General features: G+C 40.2%; 1 protein-coding gene across 4 annotated transcripts in view; it reads left to right on the top strand.

Moving 5' to 3' along the window:
* The first annotated feature begins 17,314 nt into the window (after positions 1-17,314).
* The window catches only part of LOC135531181 (uncharacterized), a 97,117-nt gene continuing 91,324 nt past the window's right edge, over positions 17,315-23,107 (top strand). For 2 of the 4 annotated variants that reach the window (XM_064959297.1, XM_064959318.1), the window contains exon 1: positions 17,315-17,400. The gene's annotated coding sequence lies outside the window, so the exon portion shown is untranslated. Of the gene's footprint in view, positions 17,401-21,677; positions 21,763-22,042; positions 22,145-22,352; positions 22,389-23,107 lie in introns of all 4 variants that reach the window. The other 2 variants (XM_064959305.1, XM_064959313.1) reach the window with 2 other exon arrangements.

The raw sequence follows: 23,107 nt of genomic DNA, 5'->3' as shown, positions 1-23,107 counted from the left end.
GAGAGTAGAGAGGAGATACAATAGGTAGTAGAGATAGAGAATCAGAGAGTAGAGAGGAGATACAATAGGTAGTAGAGATAGAGAATCAGAGAGTAGAGAGGAGATACAATAGGTAGTAGAGATAGAGAATCAGAGAGTAGAGAGGAGATACAATAGGTAGTAGAGATAGAGAATCAGAGAGTAGAGAGGAGATACAATAGGTAGTAGAGATAGAGAATCAGAGAGTAGAGAGGAGATACAATAGGTAGTAGAGATAGAGAATCAGAGAGTAGAGAGGAGATACAATAGGTAGTAGAGATAGAGAATCAGAGAGTAGAGAGGAGATACAATAGGTAGTAGAGATAGAGAATCAGAGAGTAGAGAGGAGATACAATAGGTAGTAGAGATAGAGAATCAGAGAGTAGAGAGGAGATACAATAGGTAGTAGAGATAGAGAATCAGAGAGTAGAGAGGAGATACAATAGGTAGTAGAGATAGAGAATCAGAGAGTAGAGAGGAGATACAATAGGTAGTAGAGATGGAGAATCAGAGAGTAGAGAGGAGATACAATAGGTAGTAGAGATAGAGAATCAGAGAGTAGAGAGGAGATACAATAGGTAGTAGAGATGGAGAATCAGAGAGTAGAGAGGAGATACAATAGGTAGTAGAGATAGAGAATCAGAGAGTAGAGAGGAGATACAATAGGTAGTAGAGATGGAGAATCAGAGAGTAGAGAGGAGATACAATAGGTAGTAGAGATGGAGAATCAGATAGTAGAGAGGAGATACAATAGGTAGTAGAGATAGAGAATCAGAGAGTAGGTAGTAGAGGAGATACAATAGGTAGTAGAGATAGAGAATCAGAGAGTAGAGAGGAGATACAATAGGTAGTAGAGATAGAGAATCAGAGAGTAGAGAGGAGATACAATAGGTAGTAGAGATAGAGAATCAGAGTAGAGAGAGGAGATACAATAGGTAGTAGAGATGGAGAATCAGAGAGTAGAGAGGAGATACAATAGGTAGTAGAGATAGAGAATCAGAGAGTAGAGAGGAGATACAATAGGTAGTAGAGATAGAGAATCAGAGAGTAGAGAGGAGATACAATAGGTAGTAGAGATAGAGAATCAGAGAGTAGAGAGGAGATACAATAGGTAGTAGAGATAGAGAATCAGAGAGTAGAGAGGAGATACAATAGGTAGTAGAGATGGAGAATCAGAGAGTAGAGAGGAGATACAATAGGTAGTAGAGATAGAGAATCAGAGAGTAGAGAGGAGATACAATAGGTAGTAGAGATAGAGAATCAGAGAGTAGAGAGGAGATACAATAGGTAGTAGAGATAGAGAATCAGAGAGTAGAGAGGAGATACAATAGGTAGTAGAGATAGAGAATCAGAGAGTAGAGAGGAGATACAATAGGTAGTAGAGATAGAGAATCAGAGAGTAGAGAGGAGATACAATAGGTAGTAGAGATAGAGAATCAGGAGATACAATAGGTAGTAGAGATAGAGAATCAGAGAGGAGATACAATAGGTAGTAGAGATAGAGAATCAGAGAGTAGAGAGGAGATACAATAGGTAGTAGAGATAGAGAATCAGAGAGTAGAGAGGAGATACAATAGGTAGTAGAGATAGAGAATCAGAGAGTAGAGAGGAGATACAATAGGTAGTAGAGATAGAGAATCAGAGAGTAGAGAGGAGATACAATAGGTAGTAGAGATAGAGAATCAGAGAGTAGAGAGGAGATACAATAGGTAGTAGAGATAGAGAATCAGACAAGTAGTAGAGGAGAATCACAATAGGTAGTAGAGATAGAGAATCAGAGAGTAGAGAGGAGATACAATAGGTAGTAGAGATAGAGAATCAGAGAGTAGAGAGGAGATACAATAGGTAGTAGAGATAGAGAATCAGAGAGTAGAGAGGAGATACAATAGGTAGTAGAGATAGAGAATCAGAGAGTAGAGAGGAGATACAATAGGTAGTAGAGATAGAGAATCAGAGAGTAGAGAGGAGATACAATAGGTAGTAGAGATAGAGAATCAGAGAGTAGAGAGGAGATACAATAGGTAGTAGAGATAGAGAATCAGAGAGTAGAGAGGAGATACAATAGGTAGTAGAGATAGAGAATCAGAGAGTAGAGAGGAGATACAATAGGTAGTAGAGATAGAGAATCAGAGAGTAGAGAGGAGATACAATAGGTAGTAGAGATAGAGAATCAGAGAGTAGAGAGGAGATACAATAGGTAGTAGAGATAGAGAATCAGAGAGTAGAGAGGAGATACAATAGGTAGTAGAGATAGAGAATCAGAGAGTAGAGAGGAGATACAATAGGTAGTAGAGATAGAGAATCAGAGAGTAGAGAGGAGATACAATAGGTAGTAGAGATAGAGAATCAGAGAGTAGAGAGGAGATACAATAGGTAGTAGAGATAGAGAATCAGAGAGTAGAGAGGAGATACAATAGGTAGTAGAGATAGAGAATCAGAGAGTAGAGAGGAGATACAATAGGTAGTAGAGATAGAGAATCAGAGAGTAGAGAGGAGATACAATAGGTAGTAGAGATAGAGAATCAGAGAGTAGAGAGGAGATACAATAGGTAGTAGAGATAGAGAATCAGAGAGTAGAGAGGAGATACAATAGGTAGTAGAGATAGAGAATCAGAGAGATAGAGAGGAGATACAATAGGTAGTAGAGATAGAGAATCAGAGAGTAGAGAGGAGATACAATAGGTAGTAGAGATAGAGAATCAGAGAGTAGAGAGGAGATACAATAGGTAGTAGAGATAGAGAATCAGAGAGTAGAGAGGAGATACAATAGGTAGTAGAGATAGAGAATCAGAGAGTAGAGAGGAGATACAATAGGTAGTAGAGATAGAGAATCAGAGAGTAGAGAGGAGATACAATAGGTAGTAGAGATAGAGAATCAGAGAGTAGAGAGGAGATACAATAGGTAGTAGAGATGGAGAATCAGAGAGTAGAGAGGAGATACAATAGGTAGTAGAGATGGAGAATCAGAGAGTAGAGAGGAGATACAATAGGTAGTAGAGATAGAGAATCAGAGAGTAGAGAGGAGATACAATAGGTAGTAGAGATGGAGAATCAGAGAGTAGAGAGGAGATACAATAGGTAGTAGAGATAGAGAATCAGAGAGTAGAGAGGAGATACAATAGGTAGTAGAGATAGAGAATCAGAGAGTAGAGAGGAGATACAATAGGTAGTAGAGATAGAGAATCAGAGAGTAGAGAGGAGATACAATAGGTAGTAGAGATAGAGAATCAGAGAGTAGAGAGGAGATACAATAGGTAGTAGAGATAGAGAATCAGAGAGTAGAGAGGAGATACAATAGGTAGTAGAGATAGAGAATCAGAGAGTAGTGTCGTAGTAATTCTAATCAAAGGGAAGAGAGAGACTGTACATCCTTTCTAACAAAACTTTATTATTAGATTTGCTAAAATGGAGCGCTTACAGTAACTATTGCACCTCAACAGTTGAGGCTCAATGAACAGAGTTGTCTCTGCTTTTATAGAAAAGTACAACCTATTTTGTCCACCTGTCAGTTTATCAGATGTGTGGAAACAATGGGAAGGTACACAGTGCAAAGACACGGTCATCACTCGTTTCTGTCACACCAGCCTTCGGTTTCGCTCCCCCTCCCGCCTTGGCCAGGCGTTCAGCGTCGCCGGCCTTCTAGCTGCTGCCGAACCTACTGCTGGCAAACGCCCTTCACTCATGAACCCCGGAGTTGTCTCGTCATCATTACACACACCTGGTTCCAATCCCCACTCTATCACTGTGTATATACTCCCTCTGCCATTTGTCTTTGTCGGTCATTGTGAATGTTACTTGTTTTCCTGAGAGGAATCTCTCCTACTATTTCCTGAGTACTTTATATGTTGCACTTTGGGTTCGCCCTGTGCCTTTTTGTTTATGAAGATATATTTTGAGCACAAAAACGTTTGGGTTTCGTCCTGCTTTGATCTATGGTGCTTAAATAAATTCAGTAGTTCTAAACCAGCGACTGCCTTCTCCTCTCTACACCCGTGACAGTTTCATAACTATCTGCTGACAGGGTAAAGTCTAAATGGTTGGATCATATGACTGCTAATCATGCGATTCTCTGTTATCCTCAGCAAGTTTTCACACAATTGGGATCCTATAGAGTAACAGGATGTGTCACATACTGTGGTTTCACCCAGTCTGATGACTTGAACAGACAAGGATGATCTGTATCAGTATAGAAACACAAGAGACAGTTCTCTAAGGTTAGTACAGAATAGACAGAGCCTAGTTTGTCATGTTCACCTCTGTAGAGAGGAGATACAATATGTAGTAGAGCTGGTATTTTGTATCTTAAATGGCACCCTATTCCCTTATGAATGGAACCCTATTCCCTTATGAATGGCACCCTATTCCCTTATAAATGGCACCCTATTCCCTTATGAATGGCACCCTATTCCCTTATGAATGACACCCTATTCCCTTATGAATGGCACCCTATTCCCTTATGAATGGCACCCTATTCTCTTATAAGTGGCACCTTATAAATGGCACCCTGTTCACATTACCGTCTCTGGTAAACACACACTATATCAAATAAAATCGCCGTTTATTTGTCACATGCACATCATAAAGAAGGTTTAAACTCTATACTGAAATTGCATTGTTGTGTCTTTTGTGTAGACATGTTGCTAGCTAGCTAAACATTAAACCATAATCCCAACTCATAACATTACTACTCTGTATGAATCTACAGCTAGCTAAAGCTAACCAACTAGGTTCAATTTTAGCTAGCTAGCTAACATTAGGCTATAACTAGCAATGCAAAGGGATCTGAGAGAATAATAATATCAGTACACAGATCATATGTTAGATAGTGAGCCAGCCTGCTAGCGAACGTTAGCTAGCTAACAGTACACAGATCATACGTTAGATAGTGAGCCAGCCTGCTAGCGAACGTTAGCTAGCTAACAGTACACAGATCATACGTTAGATAGTGAGCCAGCCTGCTAGCGAACGTTAGCTAGCTAACAGTACACAGATCATACGTTAGATAGTGAGCCAGCCTGCTAGCGAACGTTAGCTAGCTAACAGTACACAGATCATATGTTAGATAGTGAGCCAGCCTGCCAGCGAACGTTAGCTAGCTAACAGTACACAGATCATACGTTAGATAGTGAGCCAGCCTGCTAGCGAACGTTAGCTAGCTAACAGTACACAGATCATACGTTAGATAGTGAGCCAGCCTGCCAGCGAACGTTAGCTAGCTAACAGTACACAGATCATATGTTAGATAGTGAGCCAGCCTGCTAGCGAACGTTAGCTAGCTAACAGTACACAGATCATATGTTAGATAGTGAGCCAGCCTGCTAGCGAACGTTAGCTAGCTAACAGTACACAGATCATATGTTAGATAGTGAGCCAGCCTGCCAGCGAACGTTAGCTAGCTAACAGTACACAGATCATATGTTAGATAGTGAGCCAGCCTGCCAGCGAACGTTAGCTAGCTAACAGTACACAGATCATACGTTCGATAGTGAGCCAGCCTGCCAGCGAACGTTAGCTAGCTAACAGTACACAGATCATATGTTAGATAGTGAGCCAGCCTGCTAGCGAACGTTAGCTAGCTAACAGTACACAGATCATATGTTAGATAGTGAGCCAGCCTGCTAGCGAACGTTAGCTAGCTAACAGTACACAGATCATATGTTAGATAGTGAGCCAGCCTGCCAGCGAACGTTAGCTAGCTAACAGTACACAGATCATATGTTAGATAGTGAGCCAGCCTGCCAGCGAACGTTAGCTAGCTAACAGTACACAGATCATATGTTAGATAGTGAGCCAGCCTGCCAGCGAACGTTAGCTAGCTAACAGTACACATTAACTTGCAATGAAAACAACTTTCTGACAACATTAAAAACATATGATATCTGGAAATGTAGCTAGCTAGACTCTGTTACCCTTAAACATGCATGAACGTTTCTCCCTCTCTGTCACAGGTGCCATAGTTGCACTTAGTTTGAAGATGTAATCTGGAGACAAGGGTTTTCTGCAGTTATTTTTGACATAGTTAAAAAAGCCGTGTTAGAAATGATTACACACAGATAATGAGCAGCTCATGTTATAGACAGAAGCGTGCTACATGGCAGACCAATCCGAACTCATCTCTCAGCATGTCCAGCCCATCTACTATCTCAGGTGAAAATGGCTATCGTGAAGGTTCCTTACTTTTCGGTGGATAAACCAACAAGGCTTGTAATTTAAATGATGTATGACACGCATATGTTCTTGATTGTTAAAAATGACGAAAATTGTATTTTTGAATTTCGCGAATTTCCCTGGATGTTGTCAAATCAATTCCGCTAACGGGATTCGAGCTTAAGGGATCCCTATCTTTTAACTATGCACCTCAACATTTGCGCAGTTAAGGCCCAATGAACAGAGTTCTTTCATCCCTCTCTTCATGTAGAAAAAGTACAGTGGTGTAAAGTATTTAAGTACTTACAATTTAAGTATTTCTTTTTGTATCTGTACTTTACTTTACCATTTACATTATTGACAACTTTTACTTTTATTTCACGACATTCCTAAAGAAACAAATGTACTTTTACTCCATACATTTCCCCTGACACCCAAAAGTACTTGTCAGGACAGGAACATGGTCCAAATCACACACTTATCAAGAGAACATCCCTTGTCACCACTACTACATGGTATTTCTGCTGCAGTAGTTTGTGTCGGGAGGCTGTTTCATCAGGAGTATTCCTCCTGTCTTATTCCTCCTGTCTTATTCCTCCTGTCTTATTCCTCCTGTCTTATTCCTCCTGTCTTATTCCTCCTGTCTTATTCCTCCTGTCTTATTCCTCCTGTCTTATTCCTCCTGTCTTATTCCTCCTGTCTTATTCCTCCTGTCTTATTCCTCCTGTCTTATCCCTCCTGTCTTATTCCTCCTGTCTTATTCCTCCTGTCTTATTCCTCCTGTCTTATTCCTCCTGTCTTATTCCTCCTGTCTTATTCCTCCTGTCTTATTCCTCCTGTCTTATTCCTCCTGTCTTATTCCTCCTGTCTTATTCCTCCTGTCTTATTCCTCCTGTCTTATTCCTCCTGTCTTATTCCTCCTGTCTTATTCCTCCTGTCTTATTCCTCCTGTCTTATTCCTCCTGTCTTATTCCTCCTGTCTTATTCCTCCTGTCTTATTCCTCCTGTCTTATTCCTCCTGTCTTATTCCTCCTGTCTTATTCCTCCTGTCTTATTCCTCCTGTCTTATCCCTCCTGTCTTATTCCTCCTGTCTTATTCCTCCTGTCTTATCCCTCCTGTCTTATTCCTCCTGTCTTATTCCTCCTGTCTTATCCCTCCTGTCTTATTCCTCCTGTCTTATTCCTCCTGTCTTATTCCTCCTGTCTTATTCCTCCTGTCTTATTCCTCCTGTCTTATTCCTCCTGTCTTATTCCTCCTGTCTTATTCCTCCTGTCTTATTCCTCCTGTCTTATTCCTCCTGTCTTATCCGCTGTGTGAATTTCAGTATCTCTAATATCCTCTCTACTCTTTAGGAGTTTGGTCCACTCATGCTCCCACATCACATTCACTCTCAATCTCAAAGTAGCCTGTAAAGATTACAATTTGTCTTGGAACTCCTGGTACATATCCCCAAAAGTATTTTGGGTTAGTACACACATGGCCTGGGGCACAAAGCAAGATTTACAAACGTGGAAGAAACACCCGTTGTACTCAAACACTGTCTCACCACCGTCGATCTGTGTGTATTCATCCATCCGAAACGGCCCAACCGCCTTCTCACCACTATTCCATGTTGAATAAACGTGTTTTTTATCCTGGGTCAAGTACTCCAATCATTGAATGGACCCGCTAGAGTATGACTTGAATTGTCGTCGGTAGTTGTTAGGCGAGGGGATTGCTATAGATGATGTAGGCAGAAAGTGTGTACGGTAGGTTTTCATGCATGCCGATGCAGTAGTTGTACAACTCCAGGGGTCAATGCCTGCATCTTTGATGACCTCTTCTCTGAATCTGAGGCATCCTTCACGAAGTATAACCACATCATTGTCAACGTATGATTCCATCTCTTTACGGAAATCAAAGTTATTATGACATACTGTCTCGTACCATGTCATGAATCTCTCTCGCTCTTTGGGAGACATTTGATCACACCCGTACATTTCTGGGCTGGGATAAGATCCAATATAATGTCGATTCTCCTCAGATGTGAAGAAATGAGGAAACCAACCTTTCACAGAGTCTTCCAAACCCAAGGCCTCAGGCATTTGAGTCAATCTCATGGGTAAGAAACTTAAACTGTCAATGTATCTCTGGTTGAAGGCGGGGTCTACAAAACGCAAGATTTTATACCTAGTGCTATGACACTGGGTGCTACACCTTGTTGTATCAAGGAGTTCAAAAGAAGATAGGAATCATATATTCTAGAATTGTGAGCTATAAATGTGAAGTTTCTGTACTGGGGTTTTCTGAAGTGTTTTAGAAAGTGTATTGGGCCCCTCTGCCGACCACTTTTCACCCTTGAATGTCATGGTAGATACAAAAATAGGCAAATGAACCCCTGATTACTGATTAGTCTCAAAATCACAAAACACATATTTCTCTGAATGTTCATCTTCAGCCAAGGGCTGACTATAATAACACTCGTGTGGCACTTCTTGAACCACTTCAGCGTCTCTGCTTTTCAAAGACCCTTTACAGATTGGAAATGAGTCCACACACATGAGGTTTAGGACTGCCTATTTTAATGTTGTAATTGCAATGGCATTTTGGACATTTCTTGTTAATGTCACAACTGCTTACAGATTTACATGCCTTGTGTTTTTCATAGCAGTAGGCCGAACGACATGTGTGTTGACAATCCGCACAGGGTGTTAGGTTTAAGGGTTGCATCGGACAATTTTCATCCAGACATACTGAACAGTTATAAGAGAGTGCCCTTTCGGGTGTAGCCTGTATGACATGATGGACACACATATGGTGCTCCTAAAAACTCTGTGATGTTGGTAACAGTATAATAATGGTTGTTTTTCAAGAGAGCTGAATTAGCCATACTGTGGTACAAAACCACAATCTTGTTGTTCAGAAAATGTGCAAATTTGACCATGTCAGAGAAAGTCACAGTATCCTGTATACCTAGACTCACGGCATTTTGGAGCTCCCTAGCCTTTTGTAAAGCCTCTAGATCAGTACATCCAGGGTTGAGTAAATGTGCTAGGCCTATTGCAAAGCATAACTGATTACCAGGATTGTGAACGTTTATGAGATATGCACTTTTATTGTTTATGATTTCTGATTGCATGAGACTATCAAGTTTCCTTCTCTGACCCCCTCCGCCTAGGGGTTGACAAACGATTTGTACTACAAGCTCTAGGGTCCTATCAGCTATGATGGATAAATTTGATTGAACAAGTCGTTCCAGCAGGGCTATAAATTGTTCAAGATCTGCTTCGCCATTGGGTAAAACAAGAGATACAGTGTTTTGCATACTATCTCCACAAATTTCAAGCTGTAACATTTTACATTTACATTTAAGTCATTTAGCAGACGCTCTTATCCAGAGCGACTTACAAATTGGTGAATTCACCTTCTGACATCCAGTGGAACAGCCACTTTACAATAGTGCATCTAAATCATTTAAGGGGGGGGGGGGTGAGAAGGATTACTTTATCCTATCCTAGGTATTCCTTGAAGAGGTGGGGTTTCAGGTGTCTCCGGAAGGTGGTGATTGACTCCGCTGTCCTGGCGTCGTGAGGTAAGACATCATAAACTGTTGCCCTCTCTAACAGTTCGCTCAGAGAATCCAATATCATCACATGTTCAAGATGTTGCCCTTGTATAATTCATTTGGTTAATCAAGGCTATGAACCGTGTGGTGAATTATGGGCATTGTCGCCCCCCCATCCATGTTAGGTACAGTTTTTGGTGCTTGTTTTTGCGTTTTTTTAATCAGATTGTTGTTTAACAAGTGGGGCATTGTTCTATGTCAGAAGGATAGATCTTGACTGTATTGATGTCTTAGTAAAAACAAACATATGTTTGTGTAGCTGAGCCTTTCTGGCTTTTAGAGCCCTGTAAAAGGCTGTGAGAAACCTATCATCTATTTCAGGTTCTGGGTCCTGATAGAAACAATATTCAATCAAGATAGTCTCAATCTCAGAATTGGCTGTATCAAGTTGTCTGGCAGCCTCATACAACAGCAAATCATCTACCTCAGAATTATCATTTAAAGAAATGATCAGACGTCAATGTTTTACTGTGTCCTGGGCGCCCCGTTCCTCCTCGAACTCTTCCGATCGACGTGTTGTGCCTTCTGTGTCTGTATACGCCTGGGAGGGGTCTGAAAGAAAAAATGTATACAAAATAGGGCATTTTAAATAAAATATATATTAGATAAAAATGTCAAATGCATTTCAGATAAAATAATATATTAATATGATATATATATTGTAGCGACCCGCACAGACAGCTGTGTGTTATGTGTTAGGCTAGGAGGTTGTACTGACCAGTACCCGGTGTTCGCGGGGTCCGACATGTCAATCAACCTGCTATCTGCCAATCACGGGAATGCCTGGAATGTTCTGATGCCGGGCATCCTGGTGGTTGGCGGAGTGGCGTGGAGGGGGGTTGGGCAGGGGGGTGGAGCATTGGAAGTTAAGACCAGGTTCAGCTTTTTGTTCTCTCTCTATTACGTCTGGGCTTCCCAAGAGAAGGTCACGATTGGCTTGTGGGTTATCTGTCATCTTTTTGGCGTGTGCTACGGCCCAAACAGTAGCCTGTGTAAAGTTGGTTTAATAAACCGTCAATTCGCAAACTCAAGCCTCTGTCTGGACAATTGATCATTTATGATCTAGTCAGGTCATTACAATATATATAGTTAAATTACCTCTGTTTTTTTTATGCCGGCTGTTCTGAAGAATCGTGGATCCTGCGGGCTTTGTAGATTCTGCAGGGTTTATATCTTTGGAGTCTGAAAAAAACATTACTTGACATTGTTTTAACACATTCTATCCCCCCAAAATGTATAACTAATATATATATATATATATATATATATATATATATATATATATATATATATATATATATATATATATATATATTATAGCTAATAACATATGTATAATGGGGTCATACCGTATCCATAGAGAGGCTGTTCTTGAATCCAAGCATTTTCAGACCAGGCGCCCTTCTCGGGCCTTGCTGATTCTGCACTTGAGCAACAGTTGCGTGACTTGCGTTTCCTGGGGGTGTGTACTTACAGAGCGGCTGTTTGTTTGGAGTATTGGTTCGTACAGAGCGGCTGTTTGTTTGGAGTATTGGTAAAGCCGTTCGTACAGAACGGCAGAATAGTGTCTGTTTCATCTGCTCCTCCGAAGTCGTTCAGAGGCCATGGATTCTTGTTATGGGGCTGTCTGCTGTAAACACAAGATTAGCTTTTAAAATAGTGTACACACTTTTTTGTTTTTAATGTATAAATATTATTGTGGATTTTATTTTTGGACTTGGACTCGAAAATAGCGTGATGGGGACGGGCTTCGTAAAGAAGACGCGGGCGCTGTTTGCTCCTCAAATTTCTCATCTAATTTTGGCTGATCCAAATCAATTATTCCCGGTAGCAACTGGGTAAATGTCGGGTATCCTATAGACGTTAAATAATATTAACATATATTTATACGAAATATATACATTTTAACTTGTAAAAATATGTGCAATTGACATAAATATATACCTGAAAAATCGATGTCCACCCGTTTTAGAATATCTGTAAGAAGCCATATATAACACCGGTTTAATATTAGAGAGAGAGTACCAAACAGTGCATTCATTTCGTAATATCATACATTTCCCCCCAAAACTACCTAATGCATCCAAAATCAAATATATTGTTTTCACATCCTCACCCCATGCGTATAGGCTTGCAGAAAGGCAGGAAAGAGTTTTCCGGGGAGCAGCTGGGACCTGACTGAGACAATGTACGGAATGAATTTACAGACCTGTCTGTGCAAATGAAACCCCCTGATGTTGTTTAAAAAACATTGTTTTTAAACCTTAGGGGGTTGTCAAAACATGCTATGTTCTGGTTGGGGTGACAGACTTTTGAGCCCCACAGCCCAGGAAATAACGCCTGTGTCCAAATTAACCTATAGTGTAGGTATTGTTCAAATCAAATCAAATCAAATGTATTTGTCACATACACATGGTTAGCAGATGTTAATGTGAGTGTAACGAAATGCTTGTGCTTCTAGTTCCGACAATGCAGGAACAACCAACGAGTAATCTAACTAACAATTCCAAAACTACTACCTTATACACACAAGTGTAAAGGGATAAAGAATATGTACATAAAGATATATGAATGAGTGATGGTACAGAACTGCATAGGCAAGATGCAGTAGATGGTATCGAGTACAGTATATACATATGAGATGAGTAATGTAGGGTATGTAAACAAAGTGGCATAGTTTAAAGTGGCTAGTGATACATGTATTACATAAAGATGCAGTAAATGATATAGAGTACAGTATATACGTATACATATGAGATGAATAATGTAGGGTATGTAAACATTATATTAGGTAGCATTGTTTAAAGTGGCTAGTGATACATGTATTACATAAATATGCAGTAGATGATATAGAGTACAGTATATATGTATACATATGAGATGAAAAATGTAGGGTATGTAAACATTATATTAGGTAGCATTGTTTAAAGTGGCTAGTGATACATGTATTACATAAATATGCAGTAGATGATATAGAGTACAGTATATACGTATACATATGAGATGAATAATGTAGGGTATGTAAACATTAAATTAGGTAGCATTATTTAAAGTGGCTAGTGATATATTTTACATAAATTTCCATCAATTCCCATTATTAAAGTGGCTGGAGTTGAGTCAGTGTGTTGGCAGCAGTCTCTCAATGTTAGTGGTGGCTGTTTAACAGTCTGATGGCCTTGAGATAGAAGCTGTTTTCAGTCTCTAGGTCCCAGCTTTGATGCACCTGTACTGACCTCGCCTTCTGGATGATAGCGGGGTGAACAGGCAGTGGCTCGGGAAGGTTGCTGTCCTTGATGATCTTTATGGTCTTCCTGTGACATCGGGTGGTGTAGGTGTCCTGGAGGGCAGATAGTTTGCCCACTGGTGATGCGTTGTTTCATACAGAATTGAAGAGACGCACACCTTTTGATATTTCAAACTCTTTGATGGTAAATGAGAGGCTCCGGAAAAACGTCTGTTTTGAGAGGCTTATGTGGGAATCTATCGATAGTGTTGGTGTTGTTTCAAGCACATTTTGTCGAGAAACCCACACATAGACACACACATAGACACACACACGCACATACACACACACGCCCACACACACACACGCACATACACACACACGCCCACACACACACACACGCACATACACACATTTCCCAGAGAGCATTTCTCTGGGAGAGAGAAAAATAGATTCCATTCTTTAAAGGTGAGATACAATTTTAAAACCCTTTATTTATTTCAAAATCTTTAGTACAGACCTTTTAAACATGTTAGAATTAGTTAAACAATTTTAATAGGCAATATTTAACTATGCCAGAATGTTTTTATACACACAAAGAAATAAAAAAATAAACAGATATATATTATTACCTCACATGTCATGACGTCCACCGAAGGTGGCTCCTCTTCCTGTTCGGGCAGCACTCGGTGGTCGTCGTCACCGGTCTACTAGCTGCCACCGATTCCCTTTGCCTTTTCTGTTGGTTATGTCTGTATTGGTTTCACCTGTTTCTCGTTTGGGGTTTGGTTCAGGGCTATTTAAGCCTTCTATGCCCGCGGGCTTGTTTCTCTGTTCTGTTTGTGGATGGTAGCGTTTGTTATTTTTCCGGACTGTTTGGTGTCCTGTTTTGGGCCGGTCATTATTGCGCCTGTTGTTTTTGGCATGACCTTTCTTACCGGAATAAATACAAAGTTCCCTAAACCTCTGCTCTCTGCGCCTGACTCCGCACCCACCACTCCTAGCTACGTAACAGAAGCCCGCACCATAACATGGAGTCAGCAGGAGCAGCTGCAACCCCTCTCCCATCTATGGAGGAGCGTGTCCTCCATCACACAGCCATCCTCCATAGAATCAGGTCAGCGATGGACCAGATGATGGAGAGAATGGACCGATAGGAGAGGAGTGGTCTCCCTACCTCACCGCTCCTCCTTCATCTACTCAACCTACTCCTCCGGCGGCGTCCGCATCCAGCGCTCTTTGTCTCGCGCCCCCAAGGGAGTACGATGGAGCGGTGGCTGGGTGCAAGGGATTCTTGCTCCAGCTCGAGCTATACCTGGCTACTGTTCGCCCGACTCCCTCTGGTGAGGAGAGCATGAGCGTCCTCGTCTCCTGTCTGATGGGCAGAGCCCTGGATTGGGCCAAAGCGGTTTGGAATAGCCCAGACTCTGCAAGGGACCACTACCCAGAGTTCACCCGCCAGTTCCGGGCTGTGTTTGACCACCCTCCAGAGGGCCGAGCGGTGGGTGAATGGCTGTTCCAGGGCTGGTCAGGGAGACCACGGTTCCACTGGACATGGTAAAGCAGGGGGATCACATGGAGCGGACTAGTCTCTTCCTTATCGATTCACCTGCGTTTCCAGTGGTGCTGGCAGTTCCCCGGCTGGCTAGTCACAATCCTAAGATTTCATGGAAACAGGGGCTCTCCGAGGGTGGTCAGAGGAGTGTTCAGGGAGGTGTATAGGAGTTTCTATCGGTGTCACGACGGTGGAGAGTCCAGACAAGGTTTCCACTGTGCGCATTCCCTCAGAATATGCCGATTTGGCTATCGCCTTCTGTTAGAAGAGGGCGACCCAATTACCACCTCATCAATGAGGGGATTACGCGATAAACCTCCAGGTAAACGCAGCACTTCCCAGGAGTCACGTGTACCCATTGTCACAGGAGGAGACAGTGGCTATGGAGACAAATGTCACTGAATCTCTGGGACAGGGGTACATTCGGCCCTCCACGTCACCCATCTCCTCGAGTTTATTTTTTTGTGAAAAAGAAGGAGGGAGGTGTGCATCCTTGCATTGATTATAGAGGTCTAAATTCCATCACAGTGGGGTTTAGTTACCCGCTACCTCTCATCGCTACTGCGGTAGAATCATTTCACGGAGCACGCTTTTTCACAAAACTGTGCCTCAGGAGCGCGTATAATTTGGTGCGTATCCGGGAGGGAGATGAGTGGAAAACCAGGTTTAGTACCACATCTGGCCATGAGTACCTCGTGATGCCATATGGGTTGAAGAATGCTTTCAATCATCTGAAGGAGCTGTTTCCTAGCTACGTAACAGCACAGTACATGTTTTTGTCATTGTGTTCTTGACACGTGGCACAAAGTACACCAACAATTGGCCTAGGAGACATGTTTAATTTCCTGTTTAATGTTCTGGGTTTATTTGAATTTCTTATTTAGGGGGTTTATTTTAGGGGGGTTTATTTAAATTGATTTCTTATTTCGTTGCTTGTGGGGTTCAGCGCTTATTTATAATGCGGCTGGGCTGTCCAACAAACCCCGGACATTTCTGTTTCATAGACAACAGCCCTAAGGTGACTACAACAGGGGTGGGGGAGATACTCTTTGAAATGTTCAAACACATTTCCCAGTTCAACGAGGTCCCTACACAACAATCATCATGACAGCTTCAAAGGAACAGATGCACTATCTGGTTATATAAACACGCAGTCTAAGGCGTGATAACTTCCCGCCAGGATGTCCTGCAGGAAGCCCATATATGGGCATACACACGTGACCTTGACATAGGGTCATAAATCACACAGTCTCATGACCAGAACAGACAAGGACGATCTCTATCAGTATAGAAACACAAAAGAGACAGTTCTCTAAGGTTAGTACAGACTAGACAGAGCCGAGTTTGTCATGTTCCACCACTGTAGATAGGAGATACAATAGGTAGTAGAGCAGGTGAGAGATAAATGTGTGTGTGTGCAGTTCTTGTATTTTGCTTCATAAATGGCACCCCAATCTCTTATAAATGGCACCCTATTCCCTTATAAATGACACCCTGTTCTCTTATATATGGCACCCTATTCCCTTATAAATGGCACCCTATTCCCTTATAAATGACACCCTATTCTCTTATAAATGGCACCCTATTCCCTTATAAATGGCACCCTATTCTATTATAAATGGCACCCTATTCTATTATAAATGGCACCCTATTCCCTTATAATTGGTACCCTATTCTCTTATAAATGGCACCCTATTCTATTATAAATGGCACCCTATTCCCTTATAAATGGCACCCTATTCTATTATAAATGGCACCCTATTCCCTTATAATTGGCACCCTATTCTCTTATAAATGGCACCCTATTCCCTTATAAATGGCACCCTATTCTATTATAAATGGCACCCTATTCCCTTATAAATGGCACCCTATTCTATTATAAATGGCACCCTATTCCCTTATAAATGGCACCCTATTCTATTATAAATGGCACCCTATTCCCTTATAAATGGCACCCTATTCCCTGATAAATGGCACCCTATTCCCTTATAAATGGCACCCTATTCCCTTATAAATGGCACCCTATTCTCTTATATATGGCACCCTATTCCCTTATAAATGGCACCCTATTCTATTATAAATGGCACCATATTCTATTATAAATGGCACCCTATTCCCTTATAAATGGCACCCTATTCTATTATAAATGGCACCCTATTCTATTATAAATGGCACCCTATTCCCTTATAATTGGTACCCTATTCTCTTATAAATGGCACCCTATTCTATTATAAATGGCACCCTATTCTAATATAAATGGCACCCTATTCTATTATAAATGGCACCCTAGTCTATTATAAATGGCACCCTATTCTCTTATAAATGGCACCCTATTCTATTATAAATGGCAGCCTATTCTAATATAAATGGCACCCTATTCTATTATAAATGGCACCCTATTCTATTATAAATGGCACCCTATTCTCTTATAAATGGCACCCATTCTCTTATAAATGGCACCCTATTCTCTTATAAATGGCACCCTATTCTATTATAAATGGCACCCTATTCTATTATAAATGGCACCCTATTATATTATAAATGGCACCCTATTCTCTTATAAATGGCACCCTATTCTATTATAAATGGCACTCTATTCTATTATAAATGGCACCCTATTCTCTTATAAATGGCACCCTATTCACTTTGTAGTACACTATTTTTGACCAGAGGACATAAGGAAACATTAGTGAACTATGTAGGAGGTGCCATTTGAGACATACACACCTGTGTCTCCTGTTTCATCAAAGCATTGTTGACAGTCACTCTGTTGTCATTGACAGTAAAAGCAGAAGTTCACCAGTCCAACATAGACTCCGAGAACAACAAGGTTAACTTCTGTTATTAGCAAGGTAAGAATCTTTATTTTCTAAATCTCTTTATTCATGTGCACCTCACTAAAGTTAAGTAATGAGCTAACGTACATTGTCAAGAATGCTATGTATTTAAAACATTGAGTTATTATTTAAAACGTTTTTGTTTTTAAATGTACATTATTTTTATTAGAATATTCAAAGATATTCAGAACTAATACACACCTCAGAAATATCTGTTAGATACAACAGGTAGAATTTGTATTGGTTCTTGATCCACATTAGTTCCTGTCAAGGCAGCAGCTCCTCTTCCTGGGGTCCAATCACTAATACACAATTATATACAATAGAACAGTACTTCACACAACACATTATTACCCACTACTCTACCACAACATGTCTACAATACATTATTACCCACTACTCTACCACAACATGTCTACAATACATTATTACACACTACTCTACCACAACATATCTACAATACATTATTACACACTACTCTACCACAACATATCTACAATACAACACATTATTACACACTACTCTACCACAACATGTCTACAATACATTATTACACACTACTCTACCACAACACATCTACAATACAACACATTATTACACATTACTCTACCACAACATGTCTACAATACAACACATTATTACACACTACTCTACCACAACATGTCTACAATACATTATTACACACTACTCTACCACAACACATCTACAATACAACACATTATTACCCACTACTCTACCACAACACATCTACAATACAACACATTATTACACACTACTCTACCACAACACATCTACAATACAACACATTATTACACACTACTCTACCACAACACATCTACAATACAACACATTATTACCCACTACTCTACCACAACATATCTACAATACAACACATTATTACACACTACTCTACCACAACATATCTACAATACATTATTACACACTACTCTACCACAACACATCTACAATACAACTCATTATTACACTACTCTACCACAACATATCTACAATACAACACATTATTACACACTACTCTACTACAACATATCTACAATACATTATTACACACTACTCTACTACAACATATCTACAATACAACACATTATTACACACTATTCTACTACAACAGATCTACAATACAACACATTATTACACACTATTCTACTACAACATATCTACAATACAAAACATGATTACACACTACTCTACCACAACATATCTACAATACATTATTACACACTACTCTACCACAACACATTATGACACATTACTCTACCACAACATATCTACAATACAAAATCAATAATAGAGAAAGTAACAATATTAAAATGTATGTGTGCCAGTGTGTTTGTCTTCTTACAGTCCAAGCTGTTCGGTAAAGTGTAGTTTTATCTGATTTTACTGCTTGACTGAGTTACAGGATGTGGAAGAGATTTCCATGTAATCGTGGCTCTGTGTCGTACTGTGTTTCCGTAGTCTGTCCTGGACTTCGGTATTGTGAAGAGACCTCTTGTGTCATGTCTTGTGGGGGTTGTATGGGTGTCTGAGCTGAGCACTAGTCACTTAAACAGACAGTTCGGTTATTAATTAAGCTCTGAAATGTCAATATATCAATGGTTCTCACAAAGACAAGTAGTGATGCAGTCAATCTCTCCTGTACTTTGAGCCTGGAGAGATTGACATGCATATTATTAATGTTGGCTCTCAGTGTACATTTAAGGGCCAGACGAGATGCTCTGTTCAGGGCCAATTGTAATTTGCCTACTTCCCTCTTTCATATGACTGGAAAGTATTCCAGGTGCGACCAAATTAGGGCATGTAGAACTTGGTTTGTTTATATATAAAGTCAGGAATGCAGAGCATCGCTGTATTACTCATTACAGACCTCTCCCCATTTTAGTTACCGGGGCATCAACATGGTTTGACCATGAACGTTTACAATCCAGGGTTAAACCAAGCAGTTTAGTCTCCACAACTTTCTCAATTTCCACATTATTCTTCACAAGATTTAGTTGAGGTTTAGTCAATGGTTTGGCCCAAATACAATGCTTTAGTTTTTGAAATATTTAGTTCTAGCAGCAAGTGTTGCTGTGATTTCACTTGCTGTGGTAGCCGACGTGTATAATGTTGAGGCATCACCATAAATAGATACGCAGGCTTCACTCAGAACCAGTGGCAGGTCATCAGTAAAGATTTAAAAGATAAGGGGTCTAATAAACTACCCTGGGAAATGTTTGACCCCACCTGGATTATGTTGAAGATGCTCCCATTAAAAACTCCCTCTGCGGATTGATTTTTGCTTCCCTCCAGGTCTGAGGGCGCACACTTTCCTGTAGCTTAGAGTAAAGAGATGGCAAATAGGTAGTAGAGGTCGTTAGAGAGAAAGTGTCACACCCTGATCTCTTTCACCTGTCTTTGTGCTTGTCTCCACCCCTCCACCTGTCTCCACATGTGTCATCCATCTTCCCCATTATCCCCTGTGTATTTATACCTGTGTTCTCTGCTTGTCTGCTGCCAGTTTGTTTTGTTCCTCAAGCCTACCGGCGGTTTCCCCCTTGCTCCTGTCTATCTCTATAGTTCCTGTTTTCTACCTTTCCCGGTTTGGACCATTCTGACTACCCTGACCCTGAACCTGCCTACTGTTCTGTACCTTTCGGAGTCTGATCTGTGTAATGGATCACTGCCTGCCCTTGACCTGTCGATTTGCCCCCTGTCTATGTAATAAACTGTTGTTACTTCGACACGTCTGCTTCTGGGTCTTCTCCTGCAACGTGATATAAAGAGCTCGTTAGAGAATCAGAGAGGAGATACAATAGGTAGTAGAGCTAGTTAGAGAATCAGAGAGGAGATACAATAGGTAGTAGAGCTAGTTAGAGAATCAGAGAGGAGATACAATAGGTGGTAGAGCTAGTTAGAAAATCAGAGAGGAGATACAATAGGTGGTAGAGCTAGTTAGAGAATCAGAGAGGAGATACAATAGGTGGTAGAGCTAGTTAGAGAATCAGAGAGGAGATACAATAGGTGGTAGAGCTAGTTAGAGAATCAGAGAGGAGATACAATAGGTAGTAGAGCTAGTTAGAGAATCAGAGAGGAGATACAATAGGTAGTGGAGCTAGTTAGAGAATCAGAGAGGAGATACAATAGGTGGTAGAGCTAGTTAGAGAATCAGAGAGGAGATAAAATAGGTGGTAGAGCTAGTTAGAGAATCAGAGAGGAGATACAATAGGTAATAGAGCTAGTTAGAGAATCAGAGAGGAGATACAATAGGTAGTAGAGCTAGTTAGAGAATCAGAGAGGAGATACAATAGGTGGTAGAGCTAGTTAGAGAATCAGAAAGGAGATACAATAGGTGGTAGAGCTAGTTAGAGAATCAGAGAGGAGATACAATAGGTGGTAGAGCTAGTTAGAGAATCAGAGAGGAGATACAATAGGTGGTAGAGCTAGTTAGAGAATCAGAGAGGAGATACAATAGGTAGTAGAGCTAGTTAGAGAATCAGAGAGGAGATACAATAGGTAGTAGAGCTAGTTAGAGAATCAGAGAGGAGATACAATAGGTGGTAGAGCTAGTTAGAGAATCAGAGAGTTGATACAATAGGTGGTAGAGCTAGTTAGAGAATCAGAGAGTTGATACAATAGGTGGTAGAGCTAGTTAGAGAATCAGAGAGTTGATACAATAGGTGGTAGAGCTCATTAGAGAATCAGAGAGTTGATACAATAGGTGGTAGAGCTCGTTAGAGAATCAGAGAGTTGATACAATAGGTGGTAGAGCTAGTTAGAGAATCAGAGAGTTGATACAATAGGTGGTAGAGCTCGTTAGAGAATCAGAGAGTTGATACAATAGGTGGTAGAGCTAGTTAGAGAATCAGAGAGTTGATACAATAGGTGGTAGAGCTCATTAGAGAATCAGAGAGTTGATACAATAGGTGGTAGAGCTAGTTAGAGAATCAGAGAGTTGATACAATAGGTGGTAGAGCTAGTTAGAGAATCAGAGAGTTGATACAATAGGTGGTAGAGCTAGTTAGAGAATCAGAGAGTTGATACAATAGGTGGTAGAGCTAGTTAGAGATAAAGAGGAGATATAGAATCAGAGAGTAGAGAGGAGATACAATAGGTGGTAGAGCAAGTTCGAGATAAATGGCCCCCTGTTCACTTTGTAGTACACTATTTTTGACCAGGGCACATGAGACATTTGTGAACTATGGAGAAAACAGGATGCCATTTGAGACGTACACAACTGTGTTTCCTGTTTCATCAAAGCATTGTTGACACTTTTACTCTCTTGTCATTGACAGTAAAGCAGGGTTGAAATTAGGTTTGAGGTTCCTCAGTCATAAATAGACTCTGAGAACAACAAGGTTAAATTCTGTTACCAGGAAGGTAAGAATCTATATTTTATAGATCTCTCCATTCATATGCACCTCACTAAAGTTAAGTTATGATCTATAATAGAATGTCAAAAATGCTATATAATTGAAACATTGAGTTATTATTTTATTCATTACAAAAAGTTAGAGTTTTTAATTAATGACGTTAGCGTCCCGCAAAGGCTAACATCTGGTGAAATAGCGTAGCGCAAAGATACTAAATACAAACGTTTTGTAAATACATATATCTAACATCATTTAAAATCATTAACTTCTTCTTAATCCAACCGCAGTGTCAGATTTAAAAAATGCTTTTCGGCGAAAGATTGTGTGTCAAGTTTGGACTCTAAATTTGAGGACATGTTTCTGCATGGTGAAGATCCCATTCTCGATTGGTAAGTAATTCTCATGCCGTTGTTTGAAATATTTTACATATATATATATTCAGTAATGAAATGATTGTTGTGGTGCCACATGGCTTTTCATTTGGGTGTGTGTGTCTGTAAATATTATGTGTATTATATCTAAACATGGAACGGAACAGAACCTCACCTTTACGTTCTCTACTCTAATATAATGTGTTTCTGTGTCTTTATTTCACAGTCCATCCGATTCTGATTGGGAGCCCCCACTGCCAAGGTGACCATCCCCCACAGGAGCTGGATCATTGAGCTGGCTTCATATTACACATTACTCTACCACAACATATCTACAATATAACACATTATTACACACTACTCTACCAAAACATATCTACAATATAACACATTATTACACACTACTCTACCACAACATATCTACAATATATTATTACACACTACTCTACCACAACACATTATTACACATTACTCTACAATACAACATATCTACAATACATTATTACACACTACTCTACCACAACATATCTACAATACAACACATTATTACACACTACTCTACTACAACATATCTACAATACAACACATTATTACACACTACTCTACTACAACATATCTACAATACAACACATTATTACACACTACTCTACTACAACATATCTACCATACATTATTACACACTACTCTACCACAACATATCTACAATACATTATTACAGACTACTCTACCACATCATGTCTACAATACATTATTACACACTACAATACTACAACATATCTACAACACAACACATTATTACACACTACTCTACCACAACATATCTACAATACATTATTACACACTACAATACTACAACATATCTACAATACAACACATTATAACACACTACTCTACCACAACATATCTACAAAACAATACATTATTACACATCATTCTACTACAACATATCTACAATACATTATTACACACTACTCTACTACA

Source organism: Oncorhynchus masou, chromosome 5, assembly GCF_036934945.1.
Source record: "Oncorhynchus masou masou isolate Uvic2021 chromosome 5, UVic_Omas_1.1, whole genome shotgun sequence".
NCBI classification, from domain to species: domain Eukaryota; kingdom Metazoa; phylum Chordata; class Actinopteri; order Salmoniformes; family Salmonidae; genus Oncorhynchus; species Oncorhynchus masou.
Note: the sequence above shows the minus strand (reverse complement) of the source record. Positions and strands in the feature narration are given on the sequence as shown.